This window comes from Cyprinus carpio, chromosome A6 (genome assembly GCF_018340385.1).
Source record: "Cyprinus carpio isolate SPL01 chromosome A6, ASM1834038v1, whole genome shotgun sequence".
Taxonomy (NCBI): Eukaryota; Metazoa; Chordata; class Actinopteri; order Cypriniformes; family Cyprinidae; genus Cyprinus; species Cyprinus carpio.
The window spans coordinates 30,925,676-30,940,257 of record NC_056577.1 but is presented as its reverse complement, the minus strand read 5'-3'; positions in this window follow the sequence as shown (position 1 = coordinate 30,940,257).

Genomic DNA, 14,582 nt, shown 5'->3' with positions numbered 1-14,582 from the left:
TCACTTATGAGTTCACGCACTGTATCTAAAGTGCATGCATATGTTTTATGTGTGCGTGTGTGTGTGTGTGTGTGTTAGAGAAAATAGAGCTAGAGGTGTTGACAAGTGAATCTATCTCCTGGAAGCAATTTTAAATTGATACCATATGCACATATTGGAAAATACTACTTAACACTAAAATGGAAATAGAATTTCTGTTCTTTGTTTTCTGCACATTGAGTATAGTCTCTCATAAACAGGCATCTGTGTGAGCAGTTACACCCATCTCGCTGTCAGACACTGACCCTCATCTTCTCCCGGCCTTGCAGTGGCCTGATGTGGAGAATACGGAATTTTATTTCACATTTATGTATCATAAGAGAACAGTTTCCTTGCAGCTGTGTAGAAAGGACAAAATCCTGCTGCTGATAATAACATCAGAGCATTGTGACAGCAAAACAGCTTTCCGAAGGCTCTTTATGATGAAGTTTCATCATCGGATGTGAACGAAAACGAGTCTTTCTGTCTGGAGACTTAAAAAGCATTTTTTATCTTGAAAAGGCTACGCTTTCCTGTTTATGCTCCGGTTCTTCATCACTTTTCATCGAACCATCACAATTATTCACTGAGGATCAAACACACAATCAGCTGGATCAATCACACACACACACACACACACACACACACACACACACACACACTCAAGTGTATTTTAAGAACAAAAAGCGGTGAGGTTTGGGGTTGGGCAAGTGCAGTTTATTAAAGCACGCAGCATCTTATTGATGATCCCATTACCTCCCTCTGTAAGTGTGATCATGTCATAACGACCCAACAGTAAATCGCAGTCATGAATCACAGTCGAATCTTTATGCTTGCACGGGTCTGCTTTATTAATGTCTTTATACTCTTCTCCACATTTGTTTAATATAATCTCATTTTTAGGCATCAAGATCCATACCTCGTGCTTTATAAGTGGAGTGATTATTAAAGCATATTTTACTTTAGCCTACATTTTTATGGCAGGGCACGTCGAGAGGCTGAGATCTACAGCGGTTCGCTCTTAAACCCATCTCTTGATGTTTGTTCCCACATTGCAACTTGTGCGTATGAAATTGCACGTATTTTAGGCTGGTTTTCAGGGCCCATCACATGTCAGAAGTGTGCTCAGCGGAACGGTGTGTTAGTGCGTTGTGAAATGAATGCTGTCTTATCCTCTCCTAATAAATGGATCCAATTTACAAAGCTGTATTCAAATAAATAAATAAATAAAAAGTTGCAGCAGCAGGAGGCTCTTCTCACCCTCCTGTTCAAACCCCACCCGCTTACTTGTGTAATCCATCATATTAATGATAAAAGCAATCGTATTACTGACTCCAGCCAGAGTGGTGCTTTTATTTCTGAATTTAATGTCTCATCTTTGATGATTGATATGATAAGAGGAGATTGTGTTGCTATTAAAGAGCAGTGCTTCGTGTTTTTCAAAGTAGTCTATCAGAAGGCTTTGTTTCTGCCCTTTTATTTGTGTCGCTCTGATTGACAGGTGATGGAATCTGAATGTTATTAGATTATGGGGTTGTGATGTGATGATTAATGCATGCTAAAGAACTCATGTGGTGTGATTTTGCATATGCATATGTGTGTTTTAACATGCATTTGTTAAAAGCAGCGATTCCTTAATGACATTTTGTTGGTAATTGTTTTGAGGAAATCTCGAAGGATGTTAGTGGTGTGTTTTGTGGTTTTAGAGTTATTCCCTGTAATGATGATGTGTCAGCTGATTGACAGTGTCTTGAGGTTAATGAATACAGTAAATAAACGGCTCTCCGTTGACTGAAGGCTGCAATTAAAGTGAATTATTGGGGAAGCCCTGCGCTGTGGTTTTCATATCGACGTGGCAGTGGATTTGTCTCACTTAAACCGTGTCCTAACCAGGCGACAAGTAATTCATCTGTTCGTGCTGAAAGCCAGTGACTAATGTGTCATAGAGTGCAAAAGTGACCGCCGCACAGTTTTTCAGCTGTTTACTTCAGACTGTGCACTAAAATTCTTTCATAAATAAATTAATATATATTTGATAAAAAATACAACTAGCTATTCTAAGGCATTTATTATAAGAATAATATATAACAAAATTTGTGCAATTAAAAAAATGTAAATATTTACCACTATACAGGTATTGTGAGAGTGTTGGGAGACTCGATGACTTCACTGTTGTGCTCTATATATGGTCATGTGGAAGTGGATTATGGGCCAATGAGAGCTGACTGTGGGCGGAGCAATCGTGTGAGGAGTGCAGGTTATGAGACACTCAGCTGCTTTGAAAAAAAAACAAACAAACTGTGTTGTTTTTAAATGTGTTATAGAAATGTTAAATGATTGAAAAGATAACAGCGAAAGTTATTTTAATTCAATTATTGCTAATAAATAACTAATTATATTAAGCAGAACTTCTAATGATTTTAAGTAATTTATTATAAGAATAATTTACGAAGACATTTGTGCAATAAATATTTTTTTTGAAAAACTGTACAGATATATTTATTATTATTATGCAAGATAAAATTACATTTAGAAATACAAAGGAAAATATATACTGACAAATGCAATTCAGATATACGTCAATATCTTTCTTGAAAATAAAAAGAAGGAATTTTCTTTGAAAATAGACATTTATGCATGTAAAATTTGACTTAAAATGAGAATTTCCGAATCAGAAATTTTGGCTTATAAAGAAGTTTGCATATATTCTTTTTAATGAAATGTGAAGTCAACCCAAAATGCTTTGCAATAAACACAGTCCCCAAACAAATGGATAACAGTCTCTTCATACTGATGACAAAAGGAGCATTTTGTCCAAAATTGAATTAAAATGAGCTAATGCAGCACAATTCATAACCATTTTATCAGAACCTAATTTCATTGTGTGAATTGCATTTAAATTTGTGAAAGATATACTTAATGGATTTGTCTTTCTGACAGCATGAGCTCAATTTGGGCAGCAGGTTTCTAGTTCCCAGCATGCTTTGCTTCAGACTGTATATGTAGAGTAAAATGTTGATGAAGACAGGTGGAGATTTTCCTGATTATAAATATGCTTTCTTTGAGAAGCATAAGCATTTAGAAGAGTTCTGTTCTTTTATGTCGTCAGGGTTAGCACTCAGTGTCAGTTCAGATGATTTGATCACACAGCCTTTTTAAATATATATACCTGTGAGATTTTAAGCATGATTCCTCTACATCGCTTTAGCAAGCTTGTGTTCATTACATTATTTATCGCACATCTAGTTCATCAATAAATAAGAACAAGGCAAGTGATACAAATGGCCACGTTCTCAGCAGCTCCCGGGGAAACATTTTTTAAAATGTGAGTTTGAGTTAAAGATGCAGAAATGAATGATGATAGCTGCGTTTACAAGCGACGCCTGCTCAAGGTCTGCGTTCTTCATCAATCCTCCGTCAGCGTGAATATTTATAGCATGAATATATAGCGTGCAATAATTGAAGGAATATATTTAATTTCTGTGGATTTAGTTAGCTGTTGACCGCCAGGGGCTTTGCAGTGGCCGGTAATGATATATATTAAGCAGAGCGACTGATATATATTTGATATAAAATAAAATTATTGATTTTAAGCGATTTATTATAAGAATAAAATATTACAAAATTTGTAGAATACTTTTTTAGAAGAAATGTAAGATGCTATACAGGTATTCATTTAAATGATATATTTTTGTTATTTAAAGCCATTTATAAGAAGAATAAAACAAGAATATACAAAATTTGTAGAAGAAATGTAAGATGCTATACAGGTATTCATTTAAATAAATTATTTTAAGCCATTTAACAAGAATAAAACAAGAATATACAAAATTTGTACTATACATGTATTTATTATTATTATTATTTGCAAGTATAAAGACAAAAACCAAACTAAAGAAGGGGTTTGCTTTAAGTTATAAATCTTTTTGTTAACAGAAAAATTACTCTATCCATAATTTTTTTTTTTACGGACATTTAACTCTAAAACAGACATTGTTAACTCTAAAACACAAAGCAGTGCAATGTAAAATTCGAATTACAGGAGAGACATCTGTAAAAAATAAATAAGGAAAAATTCCTTCAAATTAATACAGTACAGATTTGTGAGTAGCTTATTTGTATTAAACCCAATTATATGCAACTGAATTTTTAGATTTTTTATAATTTAAAGTTTTGTTGTATTTTAAAATTCCTTCAAATTAATACAGAAAATAATATATCATTTGAAAATTGCATTTATGAATGTCAGATTTGGCAAGAATTAGTAATAAATTGTAAACTACCTATTTCAGAAAGTCGCCAGAAAGTCGTTTTAATTTAATTTAATTTAATTTAATTTAATTTAATTATATTAATTTAATTTATTTAATTTAATTTAATTTAATTTAATTTAATTTAATTTAATTTAATTTTATTTTATTTTATTTATTTTAATTTTATTTTATTTTATTTTATTTTATTTTATTTTATTTTATTTTTTGCTTATACACAAGTTTGAAAATAAATTATTTTTTAATAAAATTTGAGAACTCAACCCAGAACATTTTGAATAAACACTGTCAGAACAATGGATAATAGTTTCTTCAAACTGATGACAAAAGGAGCACTTTGGAGAAATACTATTATTAATTCATCATGTTTATCATTTACATGGATAGCAGTTATTAATAATTTGAATAGAGATGTCAACAGTTTTATTAATTCACTGAATATATTGAATATATAACTTCTAACTATTATCAACTGTTTTCAGCTGGGTTTCTATGCTGAAAATAATTTCACTCTTTCAAAAATTGCTTTGTAAACTTTACATTGAAATTGTAAATTTTTCAAATAATTAACAAGAAAATGCAAGTAACAAATTAAATGTGCATTTTCGAAACTAAAAGACTTAAATACACTGTAAAAAATTATTTTTCACAGTTGTAAATGGTAAGTTTTTGTAAGTAGGTTTTACCAAAAATAAATAAATAAACACTATTCACGTTAAATTCACTGTGTTATGTGCCATTTATTTGTAATTTACTTGCTGTTTTTGAGTGAAATAGTTTCTATGTCATTTTTTTTTCAGTGTTTCACGTTAAATTCAACTAATATACATTTTAATTTTATTTTATTACAACTTTAAAAAGTCACATTTTACAGTGTACATGAGCAGAAACTGCAGTTTTTGTTCTTGACTAATACTTATCATCTCAAAAACATCTTTAATCATTCGGCTCAAATTATATAACTTTTCAAAGTTGTAAATAAAACAATAAAAATATAAAAGATCACTAGATTAAGTTTTACAAGAAAATACTATTTCAGGTTTTCTACTTTAAAATTATTTAAATTCAGTGTTACTTGCCGTTTCTTGTAAAATTATAATAATTTTTTTTTTTTTTTTTTGTGAAATTTACTAGCAATTTCTGAGTGAAAATTGTTTCTACACCAATTTTTTTTTTGGTCGGTGCATATGGTAAGAGATTTCTTATTCTGTACACATCATAGTGGTGTAAAGCAGCTCTTCTGCTCTGAATCTTCCTGCCAAATTTCCCAGCATGCAGCAGTCAGGTTATTTTGAACACAGCTGTGTCGTGTGTGTGTGTGTGTGTGTGTGTTCACCCCACCGCGGTGCACACGCGTGTCAGAAGTCACGGATGATCCTGTTTGTGGGATTGTTCGTTTGCTGGCTCAAGCCTCTTACGCTTTACATCTTCCAGACAAAGAGGGAGGAGATGCTAATAGATGAAAATGTCTAAATGGGAATGAGTTTGGAAATATTCCCAGCCGCGCTCCTAGATTACTGAATGAACTGTGCATCACGGGAGACGCTGCCGTGTTCTGGAAGCTGATGTCAGTGTGTTAGAAGATAGTAGTTAAACTACAGTGTGATGTTTATTTCACTCAGTCAGTAGCATTGAGATACCATTATGGGTTATTAATATTTTAAATCAGATTTTATTTTTTCATTTTAACTTTAGTTAAAATTTTAGTCACTGTTTTTAGTTTTAGTTTGTTTTGTATTTTTTAATTGTATGTCTATATAGTTTGCATTAATTTTAAACTTTTGTGTTATTTTAGTACATCAAGTTAAACCAAGTTTTAAACTGAGAGAAATGTGGGTTTGTCAACAAACAAAAAAAAATATTAAACTCAAGATGACTCAACTATACACTTATATTATATAGAATTAAAAAAGAAACACACACACACACACACACACACACACACACACACACACAAAACGTGTATGTATGTTTGTGTGTGTGTGTATAATATATATATATATATTATTCTTTAAACAAACTTGAATGTTTTTGGTTAATTAGTTTTTAATTTTAATTATTTTATTTGTGTTTTTTTTGGTTTTTTTTTTGTTTTGTTTGTGTTTATGTGGGGAGGGGGAGAGAGTGTGTGTGTGTGTGTGTGTGTGTGCATCAGAGAGAGAGAGAGAGAGAGAGAGAGAGAGATGTGTGTGTGTGTGTGTTGTGTCTGTGTGTGGTGTGTGTGTGTGTGGTGTGGTGAGAGGGAGACGAGAGAGAGAGAGAGAGAAAGTGTGTGTGTCTGTGCGCATATTGTGTGTGTCTGTGTCAAATACAGTCGGGTAAAAGTAATTGGTTTTCTCAGAACTACTGGATGGAAATGAATCTCGTTACTGGAGCATCAACACTGTTTCTAAATGTGTGTATGTGTTGTTACAGTGGTGTGTGTTTTTGGGAACTTATTGTTGGTATTGAATCTCGTTACTGGAGCATCAACACTGTTTCTAAAAATACAGAAATAAATGTATCATTTAAAGATATATTCAACATGATTTTGCTGACAATAAAATACTGCAGTGCATATACACTGTGAATATTGCACAGATTTTTTTTTTTTTGGTTTAATGCCAATCACAGCATTATAGTTGGGACGTGTGATTCATTTCAATGAATCAGTTCAAACTGTCTATTTCAGTGAATCGATTCACAGCTCTGATTCACTCGTTTGTTTGCATCATCACTCAGAACAAGCTTGGTTTTTGTTAATATTTTAAATTAGATTAAATTTTTAGATGTTCTGCTTTAATGATATTTTTAGTTAAAGACTTATTTTTAACTAAAAAAATGAATACTTAAAAAAAAATTGTTGTATATTTTGTTGAATTTCTTTAGAACACCAAGTTAAGCTAAACGGAAATGAGAAAATCTGCCCTGGAATGTTTAAACAAGCTTTTTGTTGAATTTCTTTAGAACACCAAGTTAAGCTAAATGAAAATGAGAAATTCTGCCCTGGAATGTTTAAATGGGGAAAAAAAAAAAAAAAATATTATTTTAGATGCTTTATCTATATAAAAAATATATAAAAAATTTTTAGAACACGCAAGTAAGCTAATATATCTGCCCTGGAATATACAAGCTTATATATATATATTTTTTTTTTTTTTTTTTTTTTTTTTTTCATTTTAGTAGTTATCTATAACCTGCCTCTAACTGACAAAAAATCATAACAAATCAGTAAATATTAATTTAAATAGAAATTAATATCTACAGGCTGTAGAATATGGAGATATACTAGTTTTATCCTCCGACACACCTGAGAAAGGGAAGAAACCAAAGGTGCAGGTGTTCTCTGTTAGCAGGTGGCGTCTTGTCAAGACGTATAAAGGAGGACAAAGACTCGCATTACAGCACAATTAGAGACGAGACGAGAGCTTAGACTGCGTTACAGACGCTCGCTCAACTCTTTGTGTCTGCTTTGCATGTGATAATGAAGCCACTGGGAGAAAGAAAGAGGAACGGAGGAGAGGTGAGACGACGACTGGGCACCGACCAAGAAGAAGCTGTTTGATACACGCGTCTGAAGACGTGCGACGAGCGTGAAAACGAGAGAAAGAGAGATGAGAGGGAGATGATGGATGGTCAGTCCAGATTAAGACTGCAGCGCTGCCCTGATCAACATCAGAAAACACTTAGAAACTCAGTAGAGTTGATGTAGAAATCAAGTGTTGTTTCATGTGTTCTTCAGAATATAGAAGCTGATGCGAAAGTTTTATGAGTCTGTGTTGAGCTTGAGATTGGGCCAAACAACATCAAGATGCTAGTTTTTTTATGTTTTTTGCTTTATTTGAGAAGCAAACATGTACATGTTTTTAGATTAAGACCCTCACCTTTTCTTTCTTTTCTGTTCTGTTTTTCTTTGAAATGATTGCTAAAAAAAAACAGATTTGTGATTGTTAAAATATGCCTTAAATGTTTGTATTTGAATAATGTTTATAAAGAAAAAAAAAAAAAATAATATATATATATATATATAATATATATATATATATATATATATATATATATATATATATATATTACATCTATGACTAATTAAAGGTTTACTGCAATTATATTGAGCTTATATTGAAGGTTCATGTTATTAAATATTATTTTTAATGGATTCAAATTAAATTAATTATCAGTTTTATATATATATATAGCACCTTTAAAAGTTGTGTCTCAAAGTGCTTCGCAAAAAAAGTAAAAATACACTGAAATATAAAAAAAAACAAGATGAAAGCATTTTAACAATATCTTAAGAATATAATATAAAATAAAAACAATTACTAAATAATCAAATAAAAGCAACTCTGAACAAGTGGGTTTTAATAGAAGATTTAAAAACTAAAATCGCAGTTAGCTTATATTTTTATATTTTCACTTTCCATTTTGATTTTTGTTTACTTTTTAGTAATATGGTGTTATGCTTTTGTTATTTATATTGTTTTGTTTTTGTTAAAATGCTAATGCTAAGTTTAATTTATTTTCATTTCAGTTTTATTTTTATTTCCATTTAACAGTTTATTTTCAGTCATTTTAGAGCTTATTTCAGGTAGTTTCCAAGTACTTCCACAAGTTTATTATCTAATATGTATATATATTTTTTTCAGCTGCATAATAGTTTATAGTTTAGTTTTAGTTAACATTAAAACCCCTACCTATAATTCACAAAAAATCACACTTTTCATAGCAAATACATGAAAATCAAGAATATTATCTACAGGCTAATTTTTTATCCGTATCACCAGTTACTCCTGACATGAATCACTATATTATAGTTATAGTTATGTGGTCATACAGAGATTGACAGGCATCCTGTGAATCTGAATCTTTGCTGAAAAGTGAAAGAGAAGCTGGTGGCAGAGATGGAGATGATCTGATGGTCAGTTTAAATTAAGATTGCAATGCTGCCCTAGTTAGCAAGTCATCAGAGACACGGCGGATTGGCATCAGTGTGTTTTCACACACACACACACACACACACACACACACACACACACACACACACACACACACACACACACTCGCAAGCAGGAAAATAGTTCACATCAGCAGGGACGCACTGCTCTTCGCATGTATGTGAGTTTATTAGAATGATTTCTGAAGATCATGTGACACTGAAGACTGGTGTAATGATGCTGAAAATACAGCTTTGATCACATAATTTAAATTACAGTTGAACAGAGATTCACACAGAAAACAGCTGTTTGAAATTGTAATTATATTTCACAATTTTTACTGTATTTTTGATCAAATACATGCAGCCTTGATGAGCAAAAGAGACAAAAACATTAAAAAATTAATTTTTTTTTAAAATTATATTTTTTTTCAATTGAATTAAGGTTTTGTGATTGTAAGAGAAATAGACACAAATTTTCACGGACTCATACAGTTTCATTGAAGTACAGTTTTTCTCTTTCTGGAAAATAGGCAAAATTATTTATTATTGTTTTTGTATAAATTTTTATGAATCTGCTCTTTTCACTCCTGTGTTATCAGACAGACCTCATCGTATCTCTGTATCTCCATCCTTGTGTTTCTGTGCGATCTGTGTTTTCAGTGCGGCGCAGGTTGGCGTGTCGTCCTTGTTTTCTCAGTGATTAATAACGACACACCTGCGCTGATACATGACTGTGGATTTTGTGCATGTAATGAAATATTACGGAGTAATCCGAGCGATGTTCTGCACTATAACACCAGCGGCTCAGGGTCAGAGCGCTCAACATCAAGGATTAGTTTTTATCATTTTTTTAATATCTCTCCCATGGCTTGTAATGCATTAATTTAGACACACATTGAATTTATTGGAGAGAGGGTGAGGGGAAAAAGGCAATAGTCTTTTTTCTGAAATAATGATCTGTGTAGGCAGTGCCTCTGGACAAAAAAAGAAGTATAATAATAATGACAAATAGAAGGATGATCGGCCCCAAATCCTGCCGACGTAACGGGTATCAGGGCTTTTATTAAAATTTTTAATATCAAAGCCCTTGTACTAGCCGAATCAAATTATAATTTGAAAGAAGGATGAATAAAACGGAAGACAAGAAAAGAAGTGTTGACATGGTGTCGTTTGATGGAGTTGCATGGAAATATTAAAGGTTACTCAGGTCAAAAAGGAAGAAAAAGACCCACAATAATTTCATTTAGAGTTTTAAATTGCATGGAAATATTATTTCTCCAGTTTTGTGGCTTCATCTAGGATCTTATGGGCTGATCACACCCGGTTTAAAAGTCTCTTCTGCTCTCCAAGGCGGCTTCCTCCTCCTCCTACAGTAAAAATTGTGAATATTAATTAAATTTCAACAGCTGTTTTCTATGTGTAATATCTGTTTAAAGTGGAATTTATTTTTTCTGCAATTTAATCATTACTGCAGTCCTTCTTGTCACATCCATCAGAATCATAAATCATTCTAATATGATGATTTGCTGCTCAAGAAACATAATTGAGCAGCAATATTCATATTTGTATTAATCAAGGATGCATTAAATTGATCAAAAGTGACAGAGAAGATATTTATTTATAAGAAAGATTTATGTTTCCAATAAAATGCTGTTTCTTTTGAAACTTTGTATTCATCTGTGAATCCTGAAAAATAAAATGTATGGTTTCCACAAAAATGTTAATGTTTCAACATTGATAAGAGTCAGTGATGTTTCGTGAGCAGCAAATCACATGTGTGAATGATTTTCTGTGTATCATTTTGAGTGAGTCGAGCTGTTGGTTGAAATTCTAATAATATTTTTACCATTTGTTACTGTTCATAATTTTTGCTTTGTTTGATAAGAATGGAGCTTTGGTGGGTAGTGTGTGCTTTTAAAAATTTTTAATGGTTTGTGTGCATGCAGCCTTGGTGAGCAGAAGAGACTTCGACCGGTAGTGTGTGTCAGATCCTGGCCAACCTGGCACAAGTTTTGCATAAGAAAACACTCCCATTTCACTGGTGTGGCTCTAAATGTGCTTGTAAACAGTGTTGTTTGATGTGTGAATATATATTTCCAGATGTGATTTTCCCAGGAGAGTCTGCTCTTTTCTTCCTGCGTTAGGACGGACTCGCATCTCCATCTTCCTCCTCAGCATCCTCCCTTCACCCCGTCTCTCTTCCTCTTCTTTTTCTTTTCCTCCTCCTTCTTTGTATTTTTTCTGTTGCGTTTCTTTTCTGGGGCCTCTGATTAAGATAGTGATTTTAGTATATCCATTTTCCTGAATAATAAATGTGTCTTCCTCTTCCTCCTCCTTGTTTGTGTGAGTGTGTGTGTGTGTGTTTGTTTGGGTGTGTGAGTGAGTGAGTGTGTGTGTGTGAGTGTGTGTGAGTGTGTGTGTATGTGTGAGTGAGTGAGTGAGTGTGTGTGTGGTTGTGGTGGGTGTGTGTGTGTGTTGAGTGGGTGAGTGGAGGAGTGAGTGAGTGTGTGTGGGTGAGTGGGTGTGTGTGTGTGTATGTGTGAGTGAGTTGTGTGTGTGTGTGTGTGTATGTGGGGGTGTGTGTGTGTGTGTGTGTGGTGTAGTGGTGAGTGGTGTGGTGTGTGTATGAAGTGGGAGTGTGGTGTGTGGTGGGTGTGTGTGTGGTGTGTGTGTGTGAGTGTGTGACTGAGTGATTGGTGTTTGGGTGTGGGGGTAGTGAGTGAGTGGGGTGGTGTGTGTGTGTGTGTGTGTGTGTGGGTGAGTGTGTGGGGTGAATGTGAGTGTGTGAGTGTTTATAGTGTGTGTGAGTGTGTGTGTGTGGTGAGTGGTGTGTGTTTGGCAGGTGTGTGGTGAGATGTGTGTGGTGTGTGTGTGTGTGTGTGTGTGTGTGAGGTGTGTGTGAGTGGGGGGTGAGTGAGTGAGGTGAGTGTGTGTGTGGTGTGTGTGTGTGTTGTGTGTGTGTGGGTGTGTGTGTGTGGTTGTGAGTGTGTGAGTGTGTTGTGTGTGTGTGGTGTGGGTGGTGGGGTGTGGGTGTGTTGTGTGAGGTGTGTGTGTGTGTGAGTGAGGTTGTGTTTGGTTGTGTGGTGTGGGGTGTGTGTGTGGTGTTTGAGCGTGTGTGTGATGTGTGTGAGGTGGTGAAGGTGAGGTGTGTGGAGTGTGTGGTGGTGTGAGTGTGTTTTTGTGTGGTGCTCAGGGTGAGTGTAGTGGCGTGTGTTTGTGTGTGAGTGAAGTTTGTGTTGTGTGTGTGTTGGGTGGTGGTGCGTGTGAGTGTGAGTGTGTGTGTGAGTGTGCGTGTGGTGTTAGTGTGGTGAGTGAGTGTGTGAGTGGTGGTGAGTTGTGTGTGAGGTGTGTGTGAGTGAGTGTGTGTGTGGTGTATGAGTGTGGTGTGAGTGTGTGTGAGTGTTGTCGGTGTGTTGTGGTGTGGTGTGTGTGTGTGTGTGTGAGTGAGTGAGTGAGTGATGTGTGAGGTGTGTGTGAGTGAGTGGGTGAGTGTCGTTAGTGAGCGTGTGTGCGTGTGGAGTTAGTGGGTGTGTGTTCGTGTGTGTGGGTGAGTGGTGAGTGAGCTGACTCGTGGTGTGTTTGTGTGTTGGTGTGTGTGCGTGTGTGTGGGTGAGTGTGTGTGTGAGCGTTGTGTGATTGTGTGTGTGTTGTGTGTTTTGTTTTTGTGTGTGAGTGTGTGTGTGTGTGTGTGTGTGTGTGTGTGAAGCGGTGCTGTGAGTGAGTGCATGTGAGTGAGATGTGTGAGTGAGTGTGTGTGGTTGTGGTGTGGAGTGTGCGTGTGTGAGTCGTTAGTGTGTGTGGTGTGGTGATTGTGTGTGTGTTTTTGTGTGTGTGAGTGAGTGATGTGTGAGTGAGTGTGTGTGTGTGTGTGTGTGCCGTTTTGTGTGAGCTGTGAGTGAGTGTGTGTGTGTGTGTGCGTGTGTTGGAGTAGTATCGTGTGAGTGAGTATGTTGTGTGTGTGAGTGTGTGTGTGTTTGTGTGTTGAGCGTGTTAGAGTATGTGTGAGTGAGTATGGTTTTGTGGTGTTGTGAGTGTGTGTGTTGTGTGTGTGTGTGTGTTTGTGATTGTGTGAGTGTTAGTGAGTATGTGTAGTGTGTGAGTGTTTGTATGTGGTAGTGGAGTGAGTGAGTGAGTTTGTTTGAGTGATAGTGTGTGAGTTTTGTGTGTGTGTGTGTGAGTTGAGTGCGTAGATGTATGTGTGTGTGAGTGAGTGAGTGTGTATGTGTGTGGTGAGTGTGTGTTTTGTGTGTGTGTGTGTGTGTGAGTGTGAGTGTGAGAGCGTGTGAGTGTGAGGGTGTGTGAGTGATGTGTGTTTGTGTGTGTAACACCACATGTCACACTGTGCATCCACGTGGGGTTTCGATCCACTGCTGGGTGGGTGTTCTTGGACGACAGAACAGCAGCAAAAGTGTGAGTGAGTGAGTGAATAAAGAGTGCTCAGCTGGTGTGAGTTGTTCTTAATTAGAGGTGAGTGTGTGTGAGCAGCATCAGGCTCCTTTAACTGCGTCCAGCTTCACCCAGAGAGACAGAAACGCGCCGGACCGTCTCTGCGTCCAGCTTCACCCAGAGAGACAGAAACGCGCCGGACCGTCTCACGTCTCACATTGTGATGCGTCCCAAGCGCTCCACGTCCAAACGGACACTTTGTGTGTAAAGTAGGAGGTGAGTTTGTGTGTCAGTGAGTGTGCGTTTTTTTGTGTTGTGGGTGTTCTGACATTCTTCAGCATGTGGTTCTCCTCTGTGTTTGCTCTGTGTGGTGTGGAGGATAATCAGAGTGTGAGAGTGTGTGTTTGTTTTGTGTGTCTGTAGTCCGTGTGACATGATCGTGTAAAATGTGTTAAACGGTTATTGTGCGTAGTGTGGTGTGTGTGTTTTGTGGTCGTGTGACGTCCACATTAAAGTGTGTGTGTGTGGGATATGAAGTATTAATAATATAAACGTGTGACAAGGGAGTCAGAGTGTTGTTGTGGGTATGAGTGATAATGTGTGTGATGTTGTGTTGGGTGTGTGTGGGTGTGTGTGTGGTGCAGATGTGATGGTGGATGTGCGTGGTGAGTGGTGTGTTTGTTTTGTTTAATGTGTATTGCGCGTATGAATGAATAGAAATTGCGCGTGTCAGTGGTGGTGGGTGTGTGAAGAGTTGATCCGAAAGTGGTGTATGTGTGTGTGCAATGAATGAAATATGTGTAAATATGTTTACAGTGCAGTTTCTTCACAGGCAGAATTTTTTAAAAGATAAACATCAGCGAGTTTGTTCTAAAATACAGCATCAGTCTCCCTTAACTTTACTTCACCCAGAGAGAACAGAAAGTTGATCTGCTTTATAATTTATTAGCCAAAGACCCTGGGGGGGGCATTCTTTGTGTTAAAATGAT